The sequence below is a fragment of the Sarcophilus harrisii genome, chromosome 5 (genome assembly GCF_902635505.1).
Source record: "Sarcophilus harrisii chromosome 5, mSarHar1.11, whole genome shotgun sequence".
In the NCBI taxonomy this organism is placed as follows: Eukaryota; Metazoa; Chordata; class Mammalia; order Dasyuromorphia; family Dasyuridae; genus Sarcophilus; species Sarcophilus harrisii.
The window spans coordinates 22821315-22843216 of NC_045430.1; the positions used below are offsets into that span (position 1 = coordinate 22821315).

Sequence of the window (21902 nt, forward strand, 5' to 3'; positions counted from 1 at the left end):
GATTTGAACTCAGGTCCTCCTGACTTCAGGGCTGGTGCTCTATCTACTCTACCACCTAACTGCCCCCAAGATTATATTTGAACCTAAGTTTTCTGATTCAAGAATTAGCTCTCTTTCCATTGGAACATCACCTCAACATCCTCAGTTCGATCAGAATCCCATTTGTTACAGACAAAATAATATATGGGAGAAATAATACTTTGCTATTTAATATGTAAACCTATCTGTTCTAGTGATTTAAAAGGATCAAAAAGTTAGAGCTGAAAAGAATCGTAGAGACTAGTACCCCTATTGTATGGGTAAGGAAATAGATACAAACAGGATATATTACTTCAAAGACACACAGCTAGTAAATGTTGGAGGCAAAATTTGGACCTAAGGGTCCTTCTGATTCCTGGTCTAGAATTCTATGGTATAACACTTAGCACATTGTGGCTCTCTATTAGTGTGGGGCACTTCCAGTGTGAAAAGTCTTTCCAGATGTGAATCGGCAATTTGCCTATGTTGGATTGCCAAGGTTACACAATCAATATGTGTTTAGAGACAAGATTTCAATCCAGTTCTTCTTCCCTCAGAGACTGGCCCTTGATCCTCTATGCCATGTTCTCTCTCAGTATACATGGTCCACAGACTAGCTGGTTTTCATCTGTCTCAAAGACTATTGAAGTGACCCTAACTCTTACATACTGGTTGGTTCAAAGCATAGAAAATGTAATTTTCATAAGATTTAAAGCTGGGGCAAACCTGAAAGATCATCTCATCAACCCACCCCATTGTACAGATGGGAAACTGAGGTTTCAGTGAAATAAATGTCCCAGGATTACACAGGTATAAGGATTAAGGTCAAGATCCCAATCCAGGTCTTCTGATGGTGAATGCAATACTATTTTAATACTGCTTTCCCTTACTCTTTCTCTTCCTCTTTTTACTAGACCATGGTCCAAATCAAACTTGACAATCATGACTTAAAAGTTCTCAAATATGGCTTAGCCTGAGAAATCCAAGAAAATAATCTTGCCCCTGAACCAGCCCTATTTCTTATTAACTTGTTATTTACCCTTTTCTATATGTTTGCCCAGGTACTGGGAGCAGGAACTCGTATCCTTCAGCTTAGCAAAAGGGTGTTGCCCCTTTTTGATCATTACTATTAGAGGTAGGAATATCTGGGTCCAAATTTCTTTGATAAGAGGACCCTCCCCTACTAAGCCCCCTGTTAGTGAAATTTTGCTTTGAGTTCACCATAAAACCCAAAAGTAAGGGCCGTAGAAAAACATGACTGGAACATTTGCCCAAAGATTTCTAGGCTGAAAAGGGACTGGAAGGGTCAATGGAATTTGTCCTTCTGTGATTTTCCTAATTGCTCCATGGGTGAGAGCCAGCCTCCTCCACACATGGATTAATCTGTTAACCATAGCCATTGACTGACTCAGTTTCTTTCTTTTGGGGGGGTATGGGAGAGGGTAACAAAAGAAATACGTAGGATGGAAAGATAGTCATTCCCCAACATTGGCTATCTCCTCCTTAGCAACAATAGCTGTAGAAGGGGGAAAAATACACCAGCAAAACAAGCAGAAGGTCATTTTCTCCAACCACTTCCAAGAGTGATCTCAATTTTTCATAAAACAATGTTTATAAATTAGTTAGAACCCCAGAGCCATGCATGAAGAGGGATAGCCATTTTTACAAGGCTTCCTGCCATTTCATTATTGCCTGTTTCCTTTGAATTAGAGAAACACGGTGTGTGCAGTGGGAGCTTTCCAAATGCAGCTGTGAGCTTGCTCAAGAGTTTTCAGCCAGATGCCCTTGAGCAGAAAGGAATCCTGGGTTCCTCCAGCTTTGGGGATGTCATTGTGGGTGGGCATGGACTGTTTGTTACAAGCAGGGGCAATTTGAGGCAAAACTATGAGATCCAAAGAAATTTTCTCTTCCTTTTACTTTATCTTTTTTTTTCTATTTCATGTTTCTTCTTTCGACACCCAACAAGGGCAACTTCCCTTGTTGCCCACAGCATCCTCTAAATAAAAATTAATCCTCAAAGGAGAATAGACTCAGCAAAGGAAAGGGCCTTAGAGCTCATTTAGTCTCACACCACCATCTTACAAATAACGAGATCATAGATCTAAAACTGGAAGGGATTTTAGAATCCTTCAAGTCCAATCTCTTCATTTTACAGATAAGGAGACTGAGTCACAGGGAGGTTATTTCCCCAAGGTCATGTGGGTATTAAAATAACAAAAATAAGATTCAATCCCAAGTTCTCTAACTTCAAATTTAACCCTCAATTCATTTTGCTGTGCTCTAGTACATTCATGCATTCACTATGTGTGTCCATGCACAAGCCATTTCATCTTCACTGGGTCTCAGTTTCCCCAACTCTAAAATGATAGCTTTGGAAGAGATCTCTTTGAATATTACTTCCCATCTCTAAATGTCTAAGTTGCTGCTATATTCCAGGTGCTGGACAAACAAAGACAGAAACTAAACTATCCCCACACTTATTTTCCCTGGCTTTTCCAGGTCATCAAACCCAGCTGCTTCACTTTACAGAGGAGATTGTTGGCTCAGTCCCAAGGTCACAATCAAAATTAAAGACAACATTTCCATAGCACTTTCTCAGGGTTTATACAAGGCATTGCCTACACACTTGACCATCAATGTTACTATGAAAAGCAGATATTTTATTATGAAAATATTCATTTGTTAATCTTAATCCATAGGCAATGAATTATAGGAATCATGATTGGTCTTTTGTTTTCCTTCAATGCCATCAATCTTTCAGTGTGTGAAGGAGAAAGACTGAAGGCTTTGCAGTCAGAGAACCTGGATTCAAATCCCACTTATGATCTTAGACAAGCTATTCGAATTTTCTAAGCCTCAGTTTCCTCATCTGTAAAATGAAAGAGTTGGACTAGGGATAAAAATCATATTTATGGTACCTGCCTCCAAAAGCAATATGTGGAGAGCATTGTTTATACATTTATCATCATCATCCTCATTATCATCGTTGTTCAGTTGTATATGACTCTTCATGATCCCATTTGAAGTTTTCTTAACAAAGGTACTCTACTGGCTTACCATGTCCTTCTCCAGCTCATTTTACAGGTGAGAAAACTGAGGCAAGCAGGATTAAGTGGCTTGCCCAGGGATACACAACTAGTAAGTATCTGAGATCATATTTGAATGCAGGTCACTTTTACTGTTATATAAAACTCCAGAAAGGGTCCAGTTATAAGAAAAAAAATTTTTTTTTCAGGAAAGAAATCTACAAGAAACTCTGCACTCGCTGTCCCATCTATGCCTATAAAGAGTACTTGGATACTTTTCAGCAATTGGAAGAATACTGTGGCTATGCTGAAGATCATATACCTCAACTTCAGATTGTATCCAGATTTTTAAAAGGTAAGTCATTCTTTCCTCTTCTCTTGAGACTCATCACATTTCTGAAACATTTTGCCCTCTGGGAGATAACAATAAAATTCAAAGGCAGGTGTCTTTCTGACATGAGGACAAATCTAAAGAACCCTGAGGAGACAGGGAAACTTTGGTGCGGTAGGCGTGGGGATCATTTGCACAATTTTATATGTTTCCATTTAAAGCAGAGTGATACATACAGAGTTAAGGTAAAAAGGCTGGAGCAGAATCTTACCTTCAGTTGAAGTAAAAAAATTCAGGGGTAGCGATCCTCATCTCAATAAAGCAAAAGCAAAAGTAGATCTAATTAAAAGAGATAAGAAAGGAAGCTACATCTTGTTTAAGGGTACCAAAGATAATGAAGTCATATCTAGAGAAGTTGAGAGCTGCAAGAACAAAGAGATAGCAAAACTATATTAGTGGAGGATCTCAACCTTGCTCTATCAGAACTAGATAAATCAAATAAAACAAAATAAATAAGAAAGAAGTTAAGGAGGTAAATAGAATTTTAGAAAAGTTAGATATAATTTCTCCACTGGAGAAAATTGAATGGAATCAGAAAGGAAAATACTTGTCACTTGGTGGTACATGGAACATACACAAAAATTAACCCTGTACTAGGGCATGAAAATCTCAAAATCAAATGCAGAAAGGCAGAAATAGTAAATGCATCTTTTTCAGATCATTATGCAATAAAAATTGCATGTAATAAAGGGTCAGGGAAAAATAGACAATTTTATGTTTTTCTGAGGTGTGGATGTTAAGGCAAAGAGGAAGAAGTAGTGACCAGCTCTTCTGCCCTCATTTCAACATCCTCTAGAATGTGTACCCCCAGAAGATTTCTTTTTTTCTTCCTCTTCTTTTTCCTTTATTCCATTCAACTTCTTTGTCTTCTTCCTTTCCCCCTTCCTTCTCCTCTTTCTTTTCTTCCTCCTGTCATTAAGAGTTTCAACAGTCTCTCATTTGTAAAATGGAATGAAATCTACCTTCACCCTTGTCATTTAATATTCAAAGATATTACTGAAATTTACAACACGGATGATCTGTAGAATTGATGAAACCCTGGCAGAAGAATAAATAGTTTGCAGGGGGAAAAAACAAATGACAAAGTGAGTTTAAGCTTTGTTTTCCCTTAAATCATATTCCTAAGATGGTCTTATGCTATCTAGAATAAATTCAAACTAGTCATCTGCAAACTGAAAGGGTGAATTATTGTTGGTCACAGAGGAATGGGGAACATAGGGCAGGAATGCATCAATGAGCCCCACCTGTTAATAACCTATAGGGATTCCTATGCTCAAAGCTTTTGAGGTTACAGTGAAGAGTCAGCTTGATAGACTTGATTTATGAGAAGGGAATTCCTGAATAGGAAAATAATGGAAAAGAATTAACATGAAAGAAAGAGGCAGAGAAATCAAAGTTAGTATCTTATGAATGTGAAGAGCAGGATGGGATGGAGAGAAAATGATAGTATCTGAGGGAGGAGTCTGAAGACAGATAGATAGATGGATGGATGATTCAATGAATGGATGGATGGGTAGATGGATGGGTGAATGGGTGGATAGATGGATGGATGAGTGGATAGATGGATTAACAGATAGATGGACTAATACATGGACAGACATATCTAAATGCATGTTTATATATATATATATATATATATATATACACACACAGATTGATAGATGGACAGATATATCTATATGCATATATATAGTGTATATGTTTATGAGATATATTATTACACACACATATATATAACATATAAAACTATATAAATGTATTATATGTGTGAGTATATATCTCACAGTGGGGTGGCACTAGGATTCTAGTCATATATACAATCCATAAGACCTTAGATCTCAAGCTGAAAGAGACCTCAGAGACCATCTAGTCTATCTTCTTCATTTTATAGATGAGGAAGCTGAGGCTGGGATAGATGAAGTGACTTGCCAAAAGTCATACAAATAACAAGTAGCAGAACCAGGATTTAAACCCAGATCCTCTTATGACAAATTTAATGTTCTTTCCATTCTCCCATGTTGACTTTCCATAAATTTCATTTGTCCAGCAATATTGAAGAAGGGATTGCTTTGAGAAACTCAATGGCCTGGTTAACTGAATGTTCTACAACTCTTTGAGATTTAATCCTTCTAACTGAAAATCTTCCCCAAATCCAATTTTCTGGTTTAAGGAACACAATAGAATCTTCCTTCAAGGACTGAAGGCCTTTAAATACCTTGTTATTCATTAAATCATCTTTCCTAAGTAAGCTATAGCTGAAGATGGGTGGGGGCAGGGGGAATATAGCAAATGGAATCAAATGTGTACTGACTCCAAGTTACAACAGGGAAAGTGATGTGTGTGTCCACTAAATCCCTTATGATTCATTTTATGGTCATTGACTTTATTTTCTTAAAAGCTTTAAGTCAGAGAATGGGTGAGAGACAAACATGATACAGGGCAGTGATGTAATAATTCAAAGAGAAATGAAGTCATTGAGTCATAATAAGGATCCATGAAGCACAAATTGATTTCGAAAATCATATATTAATATTATCTATGCTGTATTATATTTTGTTTATTTTGTTAAATATTTTCAAATTATACCTTAAGGTAATTTGAGCCACAGCTGGAAATGTTTCTAGCCTCATGTTTGACACATCTTAGTGGACAGAGAACTAGCCTTGGAATTAGGAAGGTCTGAGTTTATATCCCAATTCTCACATGTGGGGTTGGCTATGGAAATGACTGGTCAAGTTACTTAACTAGGCTGTGTGCCCTACATAAGCATCTAAGTTGTAGGGCAGTTATTGATGTTAATTGAGAGAGAGATACAAGCTACAAAACCAGTTAAAAAACTGAAATAAACATGATTCTAGTTCATTAAGAACATTTGACCAAATTAAGAGCTACTTCTTTGCTTTGACTGTAAAAATCATCTATTTACATAAATTTTGCCAGATGGATTAATTAATCAATAAGCATTAATGAAGAATTTACTGCATTTGAGGTATTGTGTTATGTGCCAGAGATAGAAGGACAAAGGATGAAGTGAATCCAGAAAACACGTAGGAGTTAGATATTCAGAAAAGAGGCTATGCTGACTCCTACATTACATCTAGTTTAAAAATGTTTTCATTGTTGTACTTCATTTTTTTTTTTGGTTGATACAATTGGGTAATATTGAGTGACTTACCCAGAGTCCCACAGCTAGGAAGTATCTGAGGTCAGATTTGAACTCAGTTCCTCCTGACTTCAGGGCTGGTGCTCTATCCACTGAGCCACCTAACTGCCCCATTTGTACTTCATTTTTGAAGAGGACTAATGACATCATGTCATTGACAATGTCTTGACATCTGTGTAAATTGGGCATTGATTACAAAGAACATGGCAGCCAGAATGTTCGCTTTATATACCAATCTGGGAGTAGAAACTCTAAAAATCATAGTGACACAAATTTGGTGTCAATAACAGAGACTGTGCCAGTAAGCAAACAGTGCTGACTACAGAGGCTGCCAGATGAATAGGATAAAACTTACAGACAATCCTTGGGTGCCATCCAGTTACAAAGTGGGACCTGACTGTCCCATCTACCCAAATGCTTCCAATCTAAAGTAACTCTCTAAATGAGAGAGTCCTGGAAAGGAAACTCCCTTCTAGTCCTGCAGAAGCTTGAGAGGAAGGTGCCAGATGGAGCCCGAGGCTGTTGCTAAGTTTGGCAAAGTGAAAAATAAATAACCCATTGCTGATTTCAAAAGAGTAGAAAGAAATTAGGTTGAAAGCAAATTCAGAACTGATTCCAATACGTAGCCAGTCATCCACCTGCCAAAGCAACAAAACCAAGCTGAGCTCAAATAAAGGCGAGAGGGGACACAACCTCTTATACTGGGGTGAATCTCCATTGGAATGAAGGGAATATCCTCCTTAGAAACAGATGGGGAGGGGTTCAGCTGGCATCTGCCTTTCTCAGATGTAAAACATCAGATATCACAGTAAAGGTAAAATATTCTTTCTTACCAGGGTATGTCTCTACACCCAGAGGACTCGTTGTTAAGTTCTGATAACCAAATTTCAGGAAGAATATTTTAGCAAGGATACTGACAAAGTGGAAGAACAGGAAATATGACTAGAATATTTAGGGAACTGTAGACCATGTCATGGGAAGTGCTGTTGAAGGAGGGAGGTAGGTTTAGCCTGGAGAAGGAAAGACTACGATCATAGGCAGAAATTTGGACAGAAAGTTCAGAAATCATGAGATCCAACTTCCCCTCATCTGAGCCAGTCTTTGACCCCTCAGGGCTTTTATAAAAACTCTGATGTAGACATTCACAACTAAAGTTACTCTGTCCCTCTCCCCCTGCAACAAGTGTGAACGCATGCTCACATGTACACACACACATATTCCACAGCATAACAATCCTTACCACACCACACTTGGAATATACCCACCATGAAAACAAAAGTTACTGATATGTATGGTTGAACACTAGTGAGCTAAACTAACCCCTATAATAGCAGTTTTCAAACATGGAAAGGCTATGTTTGGAAGAGGGATGAATATCTTGTTCTTCTTGAGTTAAGACCTAGGAGCAATGGTTGGAGACTGCAGAGAAGCTGGATTTGGTTTGCTGTAAAAAAAAAAAAAAAAAAAAAAAAAAAAAAAAAAAAGACTTTCCAATAACTGGAGACATCCAGACATGAAATGAGATGCTTTGGAGGTTTAGAGGTTCCCAATCCCTGCAGATTTCTGTGTCTCTGACTAGTTAGACTCCTTGGCATTTGGTATTCTGTGACAGTTTTATGCAGTCAGAAAACATCTTTTAAGTATTTTTAATGTACAGATTTTTATTTTCAGTGCTAAGAGAGTTGCCACAATGAACAAAGAGCATGGAGCTTGTTCCTAAGGTACTTTAAACAATGAGCACCCAAGTAAGTTTAATGATGATGGTGATGGTGATAGATGCAAATCCTCTGGAGAGTTATCTTTCTAGTCCCAAATGATGGGTTTACCACATTATCTGCTGGATGCCTTTCTGAGTCACTGCCAAATTATCTAGAACATGTCCCACTTCCCTGCCTATTCTCTCGCTCTCCAATTTAGGAGTCAGGTCAATCCTCTAGTAATGTCTTTGTTTATAATGACTCCATTGATATGCTGGAGTTAAGTTCTCTGCTTACCTTTTTGTTCTTCTTTCCTTTCCTTCCCTCCTTTCCCTTCCCTCCCTCCCTTCCTTAAATACATCCTACCTGTTCCCCTCCCTATACTTATCCTTTACAACAGTGAACAAAAAAGTATTTTAATGAAACTAAGTAATATTCATCAAATTCAGGTTTTATGAGCAATGCTTTTCCTTATACCATAGTGATTATCTGGAAGAAAGATTAGATTAAAATATATATTTTATTTTATTTTTCTCCATTATGTTTGATAGTTTCAGTCCTTGGACCCCAAAAAATCAACCATTATCATACAAACTAATTGCCCAAAAGGCAATATGGGGAGTTTTCATCAAGCCCCCATCATTTCTCTAGGCAGAGTCATGAATCTCTTAGTACAGTTTCCTAAAATAAACTCCACTGTGATGCCTGAATTTTGCCATTGCATATGGAAAGCACAAGACCATAACATTGGCTCATGAGCCAACTAATTACTCTCTCATTAAATGGATATTATGAAATATCAGAAGAAAAAGTCATGGGCAGGATCCTCCCAGTGGGCTTTCCCTACCCTCAACATGTATAGAGATTAGTGATCTCTGAGATAATTAGGTCAAAATATAAATTTAAAACTCAGCTCAACATTTGGAACAGCCCCTGGAAATGACTACGGAGTAAGGAAGACATGACTTCTGAGGGCTGCCCAACACAGAACACGCGCCCATTCAATCCACGAGAGATGCCAAGAAGGTTCATCTAGGAGTTTCTCTTTCAGGGGTTAACAGAAGTACAAGCAGACACAATTGTTTCTTTCTAGGGAAACTATTTGGATTTGGGAATTTGCTCTGCAACCCACCTGGAATTCATTACTAACTAAGTTTTTTATATTAAAAAAAGTCTTTTATTTAGTTCTCTCTGTGAAGATTTTCTTAGGCGGAGAGAGAGAGAGAGAGAGAGAGAGAGAGAGAGAGAGAGAGAGACCTTGTGTGCACATTGACCATGAGGCTGGGCCAATTAACTTTTTTTTTCAGTCTTGTCCAGCAGCCACCATTCTACTCATGCCCATTTTCCCATCATTCCCCGCCCTCCTGCTGACCCCATCACCACCTTGCCTCTCCCTTGCTTTCCTAGTTCCATCGTTCTGCTCTTTTCAAATGAACATCCACTTATATATTTATTCTTCCTGGCAACAATAACAGGTCTTTTCAACAGTGTGGAAAGTTTCATGACTAAACAAAAAAGACAGTCCTCTTCTTTGTTCCTTGAGGTGTAGAAATCCAAGATGATGATATCCCAAGGTGTAGAACGTGCTATGTTCATACACATGTGCTGGTAAATGTTTATTTAACAACCAGTTCTCTGAAGGAAAAAGGTGATGTTATGAATTATATACTTTTAAGTTTAATTCTAATTCAATGGAGAAAAAAATATATCCATCCAAATCCTTTTTATGTGGATTGTTGTATAGCTACATGCATTCTATCTTGGGTATGTTGGCTGACTTTTTGAACCTCAGTATAAAATTTTACATTTATCCTGATTAGATTGGGCTTCTCACCTTGCTTTGATTGTATAATAATAACTAGAACTGATATAGTACTTTTTCCCCCTTTTTGCTGAGGCAGTGGGGTTAAGTAACTTGCCCAGGGTGACATAACTAGTAAATGTTAAGTGTTTGAGAGCAGATTTGAACTCAGGTTCTCAAGACTCCAGTACTAGTGCTCTATCCACTACACCATCTAGCTGCTCCCATATAGCACATTAAGTTTTATAATGTCCTTTACAAATATCCCATTTGAATCCCACTACAATCCTGTGAAATAGGTACAATTATTGTTTTCATTTTACAGATGAGCAAACCGAGCCCAGGAAATAATAAATGATTTGTCTAGAATTATAGGGATGGGAATCAAACTCAGGTCTTTCTGACTCTAAGCCCAGTCTTCTAAGTACCTCAACATCTAGCATAATCACTATTTTCAGGCTGCAAAATTGGTTCTGTGTCAGATTATCAAAGAGTCTCCAAAAGATTGGCTTGGAGCCCTGCTATTGACTGGTTTATTATTTTTTTAGTCATTTTTCATTTACATTTTACTCTTTATGATTCAATTTAGGCTTTTCTTGGCAGAGATTCTAGTATAGTTTGTCAATGTCTTCTCCAGTTCATTTTACAGATGAGGAAACTGAGGCAAACAGGATAAAATAACCTGCTCAGGCTCACATAGCTGGTAAATGTCTTGAGAATACATTTGAACTCAGGAAGATTGACTCCAGCCTAGTAGTTCTATCCACTATGGTACCACCTCGCTGCCCAATTTGACTGATAGCTTCTCAGAAATCTCATTTTTTTCTCTTCCTAGCATTCAGAGAGAACTGGTTTTCAATTGAGCCCCACTGCAGGACTCCTGTCTGCTGGTGATTTCCTAGCCAGCCTGGCCTTCTGTGTATTCCAGAGTACCCAGTACATCAGCCATTTCTCCTCCCCCACGCATTCTCCAGAACCGTAAGATCCTCTCTGGTCATTGTCTCCCTGTGGTACTTTGTGGTTCGCCTGATGCAATGGCTTTTGTTGTCTTGTTTTCCCTGTGGATTGGACCCCGTACACATTATTTATGGAATCTCTCCTAAGAAACTGGTATTTTTTTCATTGAGGCTTTTGCATCAATTTACATTGCATCTGTTTCTGAATATATCCTTCCTTTTCTCCCTTATTCAGAGTGCAGAAGTTGGGATTTCTTTAGCCAATTAATAAGTATTTATTAAGCATCTCCCATGTAACATGTGCTGGTGCTCTAAAGACAAAGGCAAAACAAGGATGGTCCTCAAACTGGGCATTTTAGTGGTGCAATACGACATCTGCCCACACAGAAGCTCTCTATACAAGTTCTGGACATGGTAGCTTAACAGGAGAAGGGACTAAGTGCCGGGAGAACCAGTAAAGAGCTCTCAAGAGTTCCAAGAGAGATCGGAGAGTAGACAGAACATAATTGGCATAGGAAATTGCTAACACAAAGTCATAAGGGCATCTAATCTATGACTGACCTGTGTGGAAGGGAGTAAAGGTATAAAACTAGGAAGATAAAGCATTAATGTCAAACAGAAGAATCAGAGGGAGTCACTGAAATTTATTGAGTAAGGGATGAGCATAACATGATCAGACCTACTCTTTAGGAAAATAGCTATAGCAGTTGTGTGGAACACAGGGGAAATGGTCATTTTACACATAACCAGACTAATTTTGTTTCAAGGGCTCAAGGATGTCCTTCTACTACCATCCCATATATCATCCCTTTCTCCTTCTCTATACTAACCTGTGAATTCCTGGTGGTTGAAATTCTTCTCACTTTGTCCTCATTTGCCCCAAACTCTCTATTTGCCAATTAGAGATGAAATTTAAATTGGAAATTTCCCTCCAAAGAGTAGAAAAGGCACTCAGATTTACAATCATTTTAGATGATTCCTTTCCTTAGTGCAGGTTTTACTAACTGAGAGGATATTGGGAACCTAGAAGGCAGATGCTCCCACAGGAAGGAGGAAGCTCTCCAAAGAGAGTCAGATTGGAGACATCAAGGACTCATTTCCTTTTCTTTGCATTCTTTCAGAGTCTTTCTGGCAAGGAAACAGACCACAGCCTATACTCCAAGGCCACATGTGTACAGATACTGTACACTGTGGTTCACAGAGGAGTCACCCTTCTGTCCTTGGCCATGAGGTTGCTTTTGATTGTTGAGCATTCTAGACCTGCTGACTAAAGCTCTGATTCCCAATCTTGGTTCTGTGGAACCTCAGGGGGCCTCTGGTTAGCCCAAGGGATGTTGCAAAACTCTGGCAACATTTTTGAAAAATCTGGCTTAAGAAGTAAAATATATGTCTCATGTAGGGTTAGAGGGGAGAGGTGCTGTTTAAAATCAAGCAAACAATAGAAATGTGGGGCAGGGGTGATGTTCATTTCCAAGAGCAGTAATTTGTTTGTGCTCCAAACTGTAGCTTAGGGAAAGAATGATAAGAGCAAATCCCAAACAGACCTTAAGAATTCTAAAAATACCCATAATTTGGGTTGGAGGAAATTTTCTTTTAAAGACTACCTAAATTTCAATGAATTTTTTTAGAGTAGCCACCTTTTTAGAACCACAAGATAATTAAATGAAAAAAAATTAAAAGAACAAGTAAATTCCATTCATTGCTTGATTGTATATATTTATTTATTTTTGTGTTTGGGGTAATTGGGGTTAAGTGACTTGACTAATGTCCCATAGCTAGTAAGTGTTAAAGTCACACTTGAACTCATGTCCTCCTGACTTTAGCGGAGGTCCACTTTGCCATCTAGGTGCCATCAATTGTATACATTTATATAGATGTTGGTTCATTAGTATATGTATAGATAGATGTACAATGTATATGAATATATGTTTGTATTGTGCCTAATAATTATATATAATCTTGATCTGGAATTCGTTATTGTGGCTTCTTCCTCCATCCACTAATGTCTCTATCCAATGTCTTAAATGTTTTAAAGGATTGTCTTGGCCAATAAGAGGCTAAGTCTTACTCAGTTTCACATACCTCATGGATAATAAAGGTGGAGGTTATATCTACGTAGGTCTTCCTGACTCCAAGGCTAGATCTTTAATCTCTATACCACTCCAATTCTCCATTAAGCATCTGCTATGTCCAGGGCATTTTACCAGACATACAAAGAATACAAAGTTGGAAAAGGACCTGGTCTCTACCTTTGGTTGAGTCTGTTTTGTGTTAGTGTGTGTGTGTGTGTGTGTGTGTGTGTGTGTGTGAAAAACAACACAAATAAGAATGACTTAGAATTTGTTAGTTATTCAATGCTATCATTTATACTAAATGCCATAAGGAATATTATACAAAAATATATAATAATAATTAAAGGTGGTCTGGTCATATCATTAGCATTGGAGAGTCAAAGTACAGTATTGATGAGACAGAATTTGTCAAGAATTAGAGGATGGCTTCTGGCACGTTGGGTACCTCCACCTTATATCATTTAAAGAATGACATTTATAAAGATTGCTTAGAATAAAGAGGTATGGCCAGAAAGGAATGAGCCCCAATATATACACAGAGAGAGAGAGAGAGAGAGAGAAGATCACAGATGCATTTGGGCATTGAAATACAGCTAATAATACTGCATGCTAGATTGTAATGTACCTAAGATTTGATTATATGATCATCTTTTTATGTATTTAAATCATATATTTTATATTGCATTTGGTTATTACAGAGACTGCTGCCATGAACTGTTGGGTTATATTCCAGTGTTAGCAGAGAAAGAATTCACCCAGTTCTCCCAGATAAAATCATATTCCTTCACATCCCCCTAGCAACTGCCTTGATTCTTATGTACCTGTTAGAAAAGCACTCTTTGGAAGAATCAATGCAAAAACAAAGAATGTGAGAGGAAGAGACACTGAGGCCTTTATGTTAGAATAAATAAAATGAAGAGTTGGGGCTGAGAGAATGTCAAAGTTTGGAGAATCTTAGACCAAGAATTTCAGAGTTAAGATGGGACCTTAGAGTGCTGAGTCAGGAGCATCCTTAGAACATGGATTTTCAGATCTGAGAGGTACCTTAGAACATAGAACGTCAGACTTAGGTGTCACTTAAAATAGACAATATCAAAATTGCGATGATCCTTAAAATACCATGTCATAAATAAAAAAGATCCTTTCTAGAATAAAAATGTTATAGTTTAAAAGGGACTTTAGAATTCATCTTGTCTCTTATTTTATAGATGGAAATATTGAGTGCCATAACATGATTGTGATTTCAGTTTTGAACATGCCTCTGAGTCATCTGTATTCCCTCAGTTTTTACTTTGATAATCAGAATAACATGGATTGAGTGTGATACATTTCCAGGCAGCACTTTCTGTAAATTGCCAGACTCTTCAGGGTACTTTCCCCCCTTTCTGCTCCCAACCTACCCCAGTCAACATTAACCAGACCAAACAAGTCATAATTTGGGAATGTGGGATTGGAGGACTCTCAGAATTGAATTGACAACTAGAAATTTAGAAGAAAAAGGCCTTAGGAAGAGATGTTTTAAAAAAATAAGATAACTTCTTTTTGTTTCTTTTGCCCTTTCTAGGATTTTGGATCATTTGGATCATATGACACTGACATTGAAAGACTGGCCACGGTAAGCAGGTATTATACATTTCTAAGTGATTCACCTATGTGTACAAAGAAACAACTCACAGGGCCATAGACTGAGATTTGAAAAGGATCTTACAGGTCAATGGTTCCATTTATAGAGGAGAAAACCAAGGTCCCAAGAAGTTTTCCAAAGGTATATAGGTATTGAGTGTCTGAAGTGAGATTTAAACTCAGTTCTTTTTCATTCTAAGTCCATTACTCTGACTACTTTATCACACTGTCTCATAGTTAATTGAATTATGGCAAATGGCAGGACGGGGAGGGGAGAAGGGGACAGAACCAAGATGTTGGAGAATAGAAAAGTCTTTGCCTGAACTCTCTCTGGCTTGCCTCAGATTCAACACCAGGTCAAGCCTCTGAATTATGGCAAATAGAATGGACATTTTTGCCTGAAGCCATCTTTGTGGATTGATTGACAGTGCCACTGAATCACTCTAAGCAGGAGACAAGCTCAAGTTATTTTTCAGAAAATGATGGATTTTGGCTGATCCGGCCACACTTTTTCCACCAATCTGGCTGATAACCAATGAACTCACAGATAACTAACTGGGCTAAAAGGAGCCATCTGGAAGTAAGAGGAGAACCAAGCAATTTGGCTCATATACTGGCCCATTTCTCAGTCTCAATCTCAGCAGCAACACATCCTGACAGAACATAATCTAGAACTGGAAGGCACTGGGAGAAACCTTGGGAGATCATAAGATCTTAAACTCAGAATGAGAAGGGACTTCAGGGAGCATCTAGTTGAAACCTCTCATTATACAGATGAGGAAACTGAGGTCCCCCAAAGCACTTCTGACTCCGCTTTTAAGCTAATTCTAGCTCATTATTTATCAGACGATCTCTCATTTCTTCAGGACCTCAGGACCAGAGTCTCAGAAGCTGCTGAGTCCAATCCTTCCCCCAACTTTACTTATATTTTTTTTTACAGATAAGATAAAGTTAAATGACCTAGGATTATAGTGTCCTACATTTTAAGTTGAAATGGACCTCAAAAGCCAGGAAGACTTTGTTCTACAGAGGAAGAAACTGAGGTCTTGGGAGGTGAGATTACTTTCTCAAGATCACACAGCTAGGGAGTGGAAAGGATATACATCAGGAGCCAAATGAGGTTAATATTCTTTTGGGGATCTAAGGTGTCATTGACATCATTGGCCAAGTGCACGCTGGGAAACCCCAGCCAGCTATCACTAGGGACCCCGATTCTAGGTCCTGGAATGCAAGGGAGGAGTATCAGACAAGTTTCCAGTGTAATGGATGCCTCCCTAGCTGCACGGACTTGGCATTCCTGCTGCTTGGAGGCAGGTGGAGAGGGCTTTTTTTTTTTTTTAAGTTGTTATTAAGAAACACTGTAGATTACCTTCAATAAGTGCTATTTGATGACTTGCTTTCTCCCACACAGCTCAGCCATCTGTTCTGGCCAAGCCGTTCCATGTTTGCAGCTGGACCTACCTTGTATGAGCTCTGTGCTGGGGTGGCCCGCGGGGGGGATTTTCCAGACCCTGTAGAGAAGTCTGGAGAGACGGACTTCTCCCCTGCTCCTCCCCCTACCTCCCCCCTCAGCCCTCCCCAAGCCAGTCATCTCATTTAGGCGCTCCACGCGAAGGGCCAAGGACCATCAGCTTCCCGCTTCCACGGGGTCATCTCCGGCCTAGCAACTCACAACTCTGCTACAACAAAGGGCTCCTGGGGGAGCTGCCTGGATGCAGCTATTCCATGGTACTCTGTTTTCTTGGCACTCAGAAAAAACAACCTCCGACCGGAAAAACCTTGCTGCCCTCTCCCTAGAGCTATGAGCCTGGCCCGGGACTAGAGGCAAGAAATGTGAGCCTGACACTGGGCCTCCCATTCCATCAAGTACGAGACATCCTGTGTGACCTGAGTCTTGGATTCCCCAGATGCATTTGCTGGCAGGGAACCTGAAGTCAGAGGAATGAGGTTATGGTTAGCAATAGGCAGCAGCTACAGGCCTTTGGGGCCGGGCACAATGTAGGCAAGGGAAGAAATCCATCCATTAGCAAGCAATTATTAAGCACCTACTATATTCCAGGCATGAGATCTGGAGACAGAAAAGGCAAAAAATGAAATTGTCCCTGCTGCCCTTGTGCCATTTAAAGGTGTGTGTGTGTGTGTGTGTGTGTGTGTATTTAAGGGAGGAACAAATGTAAATGTATAGGAATAAGGACCAAACCTGCAATATCATCGTCATAGGGACCTCCCAGAGAAGGAAACTACCTCCATGGTCTCTTGACTCAGAGGCTGTATATACCACCGCACTGCCACAACAACCCATGAGTGTGTTAGTATATAAAAAGCTCTGAGACTGAGACTAAGGGGTTAAATGACCTCACTCAGAGTCACACAGATAGTGTCTAAATAAAGATTTGAACTCAGGTCCTTTTGACTTTTTATCCCAAACATGCACTATCTAGCTACTTAACATAGCTTGGTTACCTGTGTGATACTGAGCAAGTCATTCCATCTTAACCTGTTTCTTTTTCTATTGAAATGAGTTTATTAAATTAGATAACCTTTAAATTTCACAGTGGACCCTAAAGTTTTCAACTTTTGCCATTTGTGTGATCTTGAAAAAGTCAATTAATCTTTCAGTTCGATTCAGTAAATATTTATTAATGTATTGTTTAAGCACCGGGGATATAAAAAGAGGCAAAAGATAGTCCCCATCCTCAAGGAGCTTACAATTTAATGAGGGAAACAACAAACAAATATATACAAAGTGAGCTATGTATAGGATAATTTGTTGTTTTTCAGTTTTCTTCATGACCCCATTTTGGAGTTTTCCTGGAAAACTCATGAGTAGTTTGCCATTTCCTTCTCCAACTCCTTTTGCAGATGAGGGAAATGAGGCAAATAGGGTAAAATGACTTATCCACAGTCACACAGCTAGTAAATGTCTGAGATCAGATTCTAAATGAAGAAGATAAGTCTTACAGGAAAAGATAATAATAAATGTTGGAGAGAATGGGGGAAACTGGGACACTAATACATTGTTAGTGGAGTTGTGAAGTGATCCACCCATTCTGAAGAGCAATTTGAAACTATACCCAAAGGTCTATCAAACTGCATACCCTTTGATCCAGCAGTGTCTTTACTGGGCCTGTATCTCAAAGAGATCATGGAAAAGGGAAAAGTTCCCACATGTGCAAAAATGTTTGTAGCAGCCCTTTTGTAATGGAAAGGAACTGGAAACTGAGTGGAGACCCATCAGTTGGGGAATGACTGAGTAAGTTATGGTATATGAATGTTATAGAATATTATTTTTCTGTAAGAAGTGATCAGCAGGATGATTTCAGAGAGGCCTGGAGAGACTTACATGAACTGATGCTGAGTGAAATGAGTAGAACCAAAAGAACATTGTATACAACAACAAGATTATATCAATTCTGATGGATGTGGCTCTTTTCAACAATGAGTTGATTCAAGTCATTTCCAATAGAGTTGTGATGGAGAGCCATCTGCATCCAGAGAGAGGACCATAGCGACAGAATATGAATCACAACATAGTATTTTCACTTTTGTTGTTGTTTGCTTGTTTTTTTTCCTTTTTGATCTGATTTTTCTTGTGCAGCATGTGGGAATATATTTAGAAGAATTGCACATGTTTAACCTAGATTGGATTACTTGAAGTCTAGGGGAGAGGAGTGGGAGGAAGGGAGAAAGAGAAATTTGGAACACAAGGTTTTGCAAGGATAAATGTTGAAAACTATCTTTGCATGAAAATTTAAAATAAAAAGCTATTATCAAAAAAAAAAAAAAAAGATAATGAATCTTACTGACTCCAGGCCCAGTATTCTAACTGACCATTGTGTCATATAACTGGCCCAAAACTACAAATAGGGGTCTGCAGTCTGAATAGCTATATTGAGTAATGTTGGGTGGAGTCTGACAAAGATGAAGACAGTTAATTCAATCTCATTATCAATAATATCCTTCAAGAGACTGAACTTAAAATGAGAATTTTGGGAAAAAAAGGTTCTAATCTCCCCAAATATTAGTTACTAATAATCTCTCAGATGATTCTCTCCCCAAAATGGGGAAGCTGAAGAGTGTATTGCCTGTACCCATTCAAAGTCTGGGGTCAGTAGATATTTATTTAAACTTTAAATAGGAGTTAACAGGTCACATCTGAGTGGAGACTCTCTTCAATACTGCCACTGAAAGACCTATAAATCAAAGCTGAAGAAAAACAGAATATTTATTAAAGCTGGAAGTACCCTTAGATTACGTGGACCAAACTCCTCATTTTTACAGATACTATATGAATGTCAGCCACAATGACTGCATTTCCTGAATGTATAGTGAGATATCATTGTGGACAGGAAAGCATCTAGGAAGCAGAATTTAGGCTAGATCTTGAAGAATGAATAGGTTTGAGAAAATGAAATAAGCCTAATTCTGGTGGCTAGGTAACATCAAAACAGTGGGGAAAACATGAACTAAATTTCATTCTGTTCGACTCAATCATTTATCAGGTACTTATTATGCATTGGACAATCCTGTCTCTGATGTATGCTGGCTGTGTGCTACAGGACAAGTCACCTAACTTCTGAATGACCTGCTTTCCAGGGAACTAAAGCTATAAATTTTAGACAAGCTACTAAGCTTTATTTGGAAAAGGGGTTTCCTAATGTGGAAGTTCTCTCCACCAATGAAATAATCACTCCAGTTATAGGATCAGTTTTGGACTTAGAAGGGACTTGAGGGGATCTTCTGGTATAAACCCTATTTTTTCTTTTATTAATTAAAGCTTTTTATTTTCAAAACATATGCATGAATAATTTTTCAACATTGATCTTTGCAAAACTTTTGTGTTCCAAAATTTCCCCCCTTCCCCCTAACCTCCTCCTCTAAATGGCAACTAATCTATGTTAAGCTTTATAACCACCCCCTTTTTTTTTTACAGAGAAAGAAACTGAGGCCCAGAGTAAGATTAAATAACTCAGCCAGGGTCACAAAATTGGGAAGAATCTGATTCTAACTCACCAGGTCTTCCTGGCCCAACATTTTATCCACTATACCACATTTTCTTTTTGTTTCCATGAGTTTTATGTAAGAGAATTCAATCAAAAAAGGGAGAAAAGTATTCAGAGAAAAGAGAGGGTCATTTCCAACTGGAATGATCTTTCAAAATCCCCTGGTATCTTCCCATTCCTTAATGCTGTTCCTGAAATAATGGGTTCCGACCATTTGTTTTTTCTCTTTTGCATAATCAGCTCCATTGGTTTATGGTAGAGTTTGGTCTCTGCAAACAGAATGGGCCCATCAGAGCTTATGGAGCCAACCTTTAATCCTACAGGGAGTGGATGGTAAGTGTGTTCTCTACCCTGGCAAAGAGTCCTTCATCATTCCTGAGCCCCTAGCTTCTCCCATCATTCATTCATCATCAATAAATGCTGCATTTATTCATTCATTCATTCATTCACTCAACAGTCATTGCCCATTCATTCAAGAGTCATCATTCATTCATTCACGAGGGATTAGAAGCAATCGTGTCTTTCCTTCTACAATTTCTTTTCAGCTCTTCCTGACCTAGAGAATTTCCAAATCCCCCAGATTGCTCACTTTGTACACTGGAGGGCAGTGTGGAGCCTGCTAAAAACTGCCATTTTGGAATCCAGAGGGGGATAGTGGAGAGAAGTGTGCTAAAGTGGACTTTCATTTTTACATGTCAGGGAAGACAAAGCTCCAAGCAGCTGCCCTCATTACTGTTAAAAAATGTCACCGAATAGCAAATGATTTTGTCCAAAAAATCCCTGAATTCAAAAGTTCTGGAAAGCCACAGACCAATTCTAATCTGGAATGTCTGTGTTTATTCTCTTGCCGGTGAAGGACTGGATTTCCCTCAGGCCCCTTATCTTATTTCTCAAGGTCTTGGCGTTGTGTACAAGAGAATGGAGAGGGTCAGAAAATTCAAAGGGATGTTTGCAATCTTTTGCATTAGAATTACTGTACTGGGAATGAAGCTGACTGCTTAGCCAAGCCCAATCTCAGAGAAGGTCCCACAGAGCCCAAGAGTGGATGTTTTTCTTTGAAAAAATATTCATTTGTTTTGCTAGCTTTTCTTTCTACATCACCTACATTTCAAAATGCATCCTGCCGCTTCCTTGTCCAGAGAGCCATGGCTTATAGATGACAGAAGTGAGGAGATAAAGTGCTAATCTTAGAGTCAAAAAGAGATGAGTTTGAATCTTGCCCGAGATGCTTAGCAGCTGACTGACCAGCTCTCAGCCTTAGTTTCTTTTTCTGCAAAATAATAGCTCCTACCACTCAAGGCTGTTCTGAGGAGCAAAGTGCTTTGCAAACCTTTGTTGTTGCTATTCAGTCACTTTGAGTTCTGTCTGAGGCTTCGAGACCCAATTTGAGGGAGTTTTCTTGGCAAAGATATTGGGGTGCTTTGCCATTTCCTTCTTTAGCTCATTTTACAGATGAGGAAACTGAGGCAAATAGAATTAAGTGACTTGCCCAGGGTCACACGGTAAGTGTCTAAGGCCAGATTTGAATTCAAGAAGATGAGTCTTCCTGACTTTGTCCAATGTCCCAACTAGTTATCTTTCTAAACCTTAAAACTATATAAATGCTAACTATTATTATCATCACTTTTGATTATCATAGGGATTAGACATAAGATTTCACTGGTATAGGGAACTCATTCTATTAATGTCAGTTGGAACATTTTCAGCAACTGATCACTATAGAAAGTTGACTAAAGTTAGAAATGATCTGTCCAGAGTCATTCAGTCAATTATGTATCAGGGGCCAGACTTCAACCAGGTCTTCCCAGCTTTAAGTCCAATTTTCTATCCACTCCAACAGAGATATCGAACATGCTGCAATTAAAATTTAATTATGATATATTTAATAAAACAACTAGAGATATAATAAAATACAGAAAATATTACTATGTGATTTTCCAAGTCAATATAAAACACTCAGGAATCCTTATGGATCATTTAGGGTTCGATTTTCTATTTTAATTTGACAGCACTGCACCAAATGGTATTGCTTTTAATCACATATAACAGAGATTAAAAAAGACAGGGAAAGTATTCCCATAAAACCAAACCAGGTAGACTCCTAAACAGGATATATTTTCCCTTCATCCAAATCTTTCATTTTGAAAAATGA

At 38.6% G+C, this 21902-nt stretch overlaps 1 pseudogene; it reads left to right on the forward strand.

Moving 5' to 3' along the window:
- LOC100919082 overlaps nt 1–21902 on the forward strand; it is a 55263-nt pseudogene that overhangs the window by 19527 nt on the left and 13834 nt on the right.